This window comes from Hordeum vulgare, chromosome 7H (genome assembly GCF_904849725.1).
Source record: "Hordeum vulgare subsp. vulgare chromosome 7H, MorexV3_pseudomolecules_assembly, whole genome shotgun sequence".
NCBI lineage: Eukaryota > Viridiplantae > Streptophyta > Magnoliopsida > Poales > Poaceae > Hordeum > Hordeum vulgare.
Window position 1 is genome coordinate 577,452,358 of NC_058524.1, and position 5,106 is coordinate 577,457,463.

Here is a 5,106-nt window from a genome sequence, read left to right on the forward strand (position 1 = left end):
TTTCTCCCTATGTGTTGAAAATCTAGAAGATATGCGTGTTTTTGCTCCCTATGTTAGTTGATTCTTGTTCCCAAAAATTGTTTGCTCACAAAATACCTATGCATAGTAAGATTTTTAGACTTAAATGTGCTTGTCATATGCTTCATGATGCTCCCATTGTGTTCAAATTCAATATTTTTACGTGAGCATCATTGAAATCATCATGCCTAGCTAAAAAGGCTTTAAAGAAAAGCACTTGTTGGGAGACAACCCACCACTTTTACATTATGTTCTTGTGTGTTAACACGATTAATCTACTTTATTAATCATGTTTTGTGTATTTTATTTCAATAAAGTGCCAAGTAAAGCCTTTGGGGTAGTGTGGAAACTTGTTAGTTTGAATCTGGGCAAAAATAGAAACTTTTGCCTCCAGTATATGAATTATGTCATTTTACTAGAAAGTTAAAAAACAATGAAATTTTTAAAAAGTTTTTATATCCAAGTTGTATGCGTTTTACTATTTTTTCAGAATTTTTGGAGTTACGTAAGTATGGTGTTTAGTCAGATCTTCACACACTGTTCGGTTTTTGACAGATTCTATTTTGCATGCATAGTTTGCTTGTTTTAGTGTTTCTATATAGCTTATATTGAGTGATATAAATTATGGGAATAATACAATACAGTAGGTATCATGTTGTAAAAATTATGAATCTTGTCTTGATAGTACCTAAGTGAATGATCTATCTTTATTATAGTAACCCATCTCGCGAAGTTCCGTTAAGTTTTGTGTGATTGAAGTTTTCAAGTTGTGGGTGAGATACCGATATGAGGAGAATAAGGAGTGGAAATACCCTAAGAATGGGGATGCCCAAGGCACCCCAAGGTAATATTCAAGGAAGACCCAAGCTTCTAAGCTTAGGGATGCCCCGGAAAGCACCACCTCTTTCCTCATCGATACTATCGGTATATCTTACTTGGAGCTATATTTTTATTCATTACATAATACTCCCTCCGTCTGGAAAAAATTGTCCTCATGGCTTTTTTACAGAAAAATCCTCGAAGAAACTCCAACCGAACCCGCAGTCCATCATCCCTTACGACACCGTTCCCCTCGCGGCGGCTCCACCACGTCGTTCCGCCGCACCGCTCCCCCGCGGCATCGGCGACGCCGCGCAGCTCCACCATGCCGCCAGCTCCCTTGCGCAGCTCCCCTCCGCAGTTGCCTCCTCCGTCGCTCCCTCCTGCTCGTGCATCTCCCGCTCGCCTCCCCCGCAACTTCCACCTCCCTAAAAAAGGTCCTTGATTTCCCAGAGATCCTGCTCCAACGACGCCATGAGGGACGGGATTGCTTCCAATGCTTGGTCGTGTTGTGTCTTCGCATCTGACGAACCAATTGTTGACTGCCTCTCTGACCATGGGGAGCAGAGGGGGCGGCGACGCGGATTGACCTGGAGCCGGCCACGGAGCTGGCGCGGAAGGGGGTCACTCTGCTGCTCCTCGAGGTGCCCCAGGTTCAGATGGTGCCCCCGGGGCCTGCCCTTCGTCTACTACTGCTCCCCCAGCAGGTAGGAACATGCTTGAGCAATAATGTTCGAACTGAGAACTTTTAGATTTGTCACTGTGTCAACTACTATGGTTTGATGCAGTGTTTGTCACTCTGTCATTGTTGAAAACTGAAATCTTTCAGATTTGTTGCTGTCAAAACTGAAAGATTTTGACTGAAGTTGCTTGACTACAGATTTTGACTGAACTTGCTTGTGCTTGTGATTCTGAATTTAAGTTGACTGAAGAGTGCACAATGGATCTGAATTATGGAGTAGTAGGATGTGAATTGCGAAACTACACCATGTTCACAATATTCTGAAGAGGAGTAACTTAAAGTGTCGGTTGTTATGTCAAATTACATCTCAAACAAATTTGATGGAAATAATCTTAAACAGATCTTGAGCTTTTTGTCATTTCCACTATTCATTTGATGGAAATAATATTAAGCGAATTTAAATGAATTTTGACTGAATATCTTAAGTCATTTTTCCATAAGCTGTCTTGGCGGGTTTGTAGCTGGATGGTTTGCCTGTCTAAATTCTTCATGACACTGCTTAAGAATCGATGTTGCGTTCAATTTGTATTGAAATTTACTGTCAAAGTTGGAGATCAGATCCAAGTCCACAATTTTCAGTTTGTAAAGATTCACTGAATTTTACTGTCAAAATTGGAGATCGAAAATCTCCATTTAACCTCCCCCATGTGGTACATTATCTGAATTTACAGAATTTGAATGCATCAACAACATGAAGAGAAAAATCTAGATTAAACTTGGTAAATTATGTTTTTTTTCTGAAAAATAGTTAACTGAAACTCACAGAAACAGTTAAATGTTTCTGGGATTTCTTAAACTTGGGGATGCTGCCATGATACAGAGTAATTTCACTACAAAGAAGATTCACAAATACTATGATGCTGCGATGATGCTCTAATTCACATCAATATGAGTTACAATGATGCTACACAATCTCACACCAATTTGTCCATATGACAACAATTTCAGGCCGGGGACACTGGTAACTTTCACCAGGAGCAGAGACGGGGTCTCTTGGACAAAAAAGAAGATTGGGGCTGCCTGTATGAAGATCACGGTCGGCACTACCACTAGCAGAAGCTGAGAAGCAGTAGAGGCGGAGGAAGACGACAACAACTGAAAAGGCTGGAGTGGCGGAAGACATCGCACCGGCGGCCGAAGCGGACGACGCATGTCCAACTCCCACATCGAAGTGGGTTGCCGCGGCGGGCGCGAGGAAGTGCCGAGGACGCGAGCAGGACGAATACGAGGTGCCTCCCGTTAGCCGTGGAGCCGCAGCGCAGGTGAGCCTTCGTCGCCGGCTGAGCCCTTAGCTGGCTGGGCCCGTGGGCGACGGGGGAGACGGTGGCTAGGGCCCGCGGTGCCTGCGGTTGACAGGGGTGGAAGAAGAGACCTGGATTGATTAGCATGAGATCTAAAAGGATAGGGTTTTATTGTAAAATTACAATTAAACTACGTTGACGACATTCTTTTTCGGACGGAGGGAGTATAAGTTTTTCTTGGAGCGTCATTTTATTTTGTTAGTATTTGCTTGATGTTATTTATAATCTTGCTTTACAATAAAAAGTTCCAACAATTGCCTTCAGAATGCTTGAATTGCATGTGTGATTTGTGCTGTATAAAAACAGAAACTGTTGATGTAGTATTTGAATTATGTAATTTCACTCGAACGTGGAAAGTTTCTAAAAAATTACATAGAAGCTTCATACAAATTATTTATCATGTACTAAATTTTCATAATTTTTGGAGATAAAGAAGTACACTCTTTTAATAAATTTCTACATAATGTATTGTTTATTTATCTACTTCTTCTATAGTTTTCATGCCTTATATTGGTAGATATAGATTGTGGAAATGATAGTATACAGTAGATAATGTTTGTAAATTATTATGCAACTTGTCTTGGCAGTACAAGAAGTGTTGATTTATTCTTATGTGTACTGACCTATCTCACGATTTCTTTTCAAGTTTTGTGTGGATGAAGTTTTTGAGACATAGGTGAAACTGGGACATGAGAGGATTGAACGGGATACAAAATCTCAAGCTTGGGGATGTCCAAGGCACCCTAAGACAATATTCCAAGAATTATCAAGCATCTAACCTTGGGGATGCTATGCATCCCACCCCTCTTCGTGAACTATCAATTAGCCTATGTTGAGCCTAAATTTTTATTCGTTCAAACGATATATGCTATTCTTGGAGTGCTATTTTTGTTTTGTTTGCTGTTTGAAGAAAATATCAAGATCTAAAAATCGTTAGTGAGAGAGAGTCCTCATATAGCTACTTAATTGTTTGACTACTCATTGACCTTCACTTATATCTTTTGAGAGTAGTTTGATGTTTACTCTTGTGCTTCACTTATATCCTAAGAGTAAAACGTTCAATGAATTGAATATCATAAATGTGAAATTATATATATGCTTCATATGCTTATCCCATGGGGAATAGTGACTTCACATACTAGAAGTATAAGCGGTAAAATTTATTGGAAGTTAGCAAACATAACATTGGTCATTTAAACGATTCATGAAAGAACACTGAAGGAAGAGAGGTTTCACATATAGATATACTATCTTGGACATCTTCTATGATTGTGAGCCCCATTAATTATTTTCAAACTTGATCAAGTAGTTGACATTGGACAAGGAAGACAAATTAATGGTTATGTTTGTTTATATTCACATAGCAGTTATATTGTCATGGATCCTCTAACATGTGGTGCTTGTTTAGAACATTTTTCTAGCCAAAACTTCGTACTAAGTAGAGATACTACTTGTGCATCCAAATTCTTGAAACTAGTTTCTTGCCATGAGAGTCCACCATATCTACCTATGGATTGAATAAGATCCTTCAAGTAAGTTGTCATCGGTGCAAAAAGCAATAAACATTGCTCCTAAATATGTATGATCTTTTATTGGAAGGGAAAATAAGCTTTGTACAAACTTGAGATGGTGAGGAAATAAAAGCGACGTACTGCATAATAAACGTTGCCATCACAAGGGGCAATATGAAAGTGCATTATATCAACTAAAGGGGGGTGAATAGGCGATTTTTATAATGTCATCACTGAGGAAATTCTTGTTGAGGAAAGTCCTTAGTTATGAACTGAATGCAGCGGAATAGAATCAACTCACGAGTGCCAAAACGTCTACTGTAAAGTACTCAACGAGATATCAGAGATTCGGTTTGCACAGGTCACAAGTATAGGATAAGCACGTGAAGATTAACTTAGGTGAAGAAACTGGGGTTGAGGAAATTCAGAGAAAGTCTTCAGTCAAATTCTTCAAATAGTACAGATGAAAGTCTTCAACATACAATTTGAGGAAATGAGAGAGTTAAAGAAATCGAACCAGTAGCTCGATGAAGACATTTGTTGATGACCCAGTTCCAACTGTTGTGACAGTTGTACGTCTAGTTTGGAGCGGCTTGGTATTGAAACCAAAGGACACACAGTCCCTACCGTATTCTCCTTGAGCTAAGGACACACAGTCATTGCCCAACACTCATGGTAAGTCTTCAGGGCAGACTTCCAAACCCTCACAAACTCG

At 39.8% G+C, this 5,106-nt stretch overlaps 1 long non-coding RNA gene across 1 annotated transcript; it reads left to right on the forward strand.

The window, feature by feature from the left end:
• The first annotated feature begins 1,260 nt into the window (after window positions 1–1,260).
• On the forward strand, window positions 1,261–3,032 carry LOC123410048. The gene is made up of 2 exons (XR_006612962.1): window positions 1,261–1,544; window positions 2,528–3,032. It is a non-coding gene; the product is annotated as an uncharacterized LOC123410048 (long non-coding RNA).
• Window positions 3,033–5,106: the final 2,074 nt, after the last annotated feature.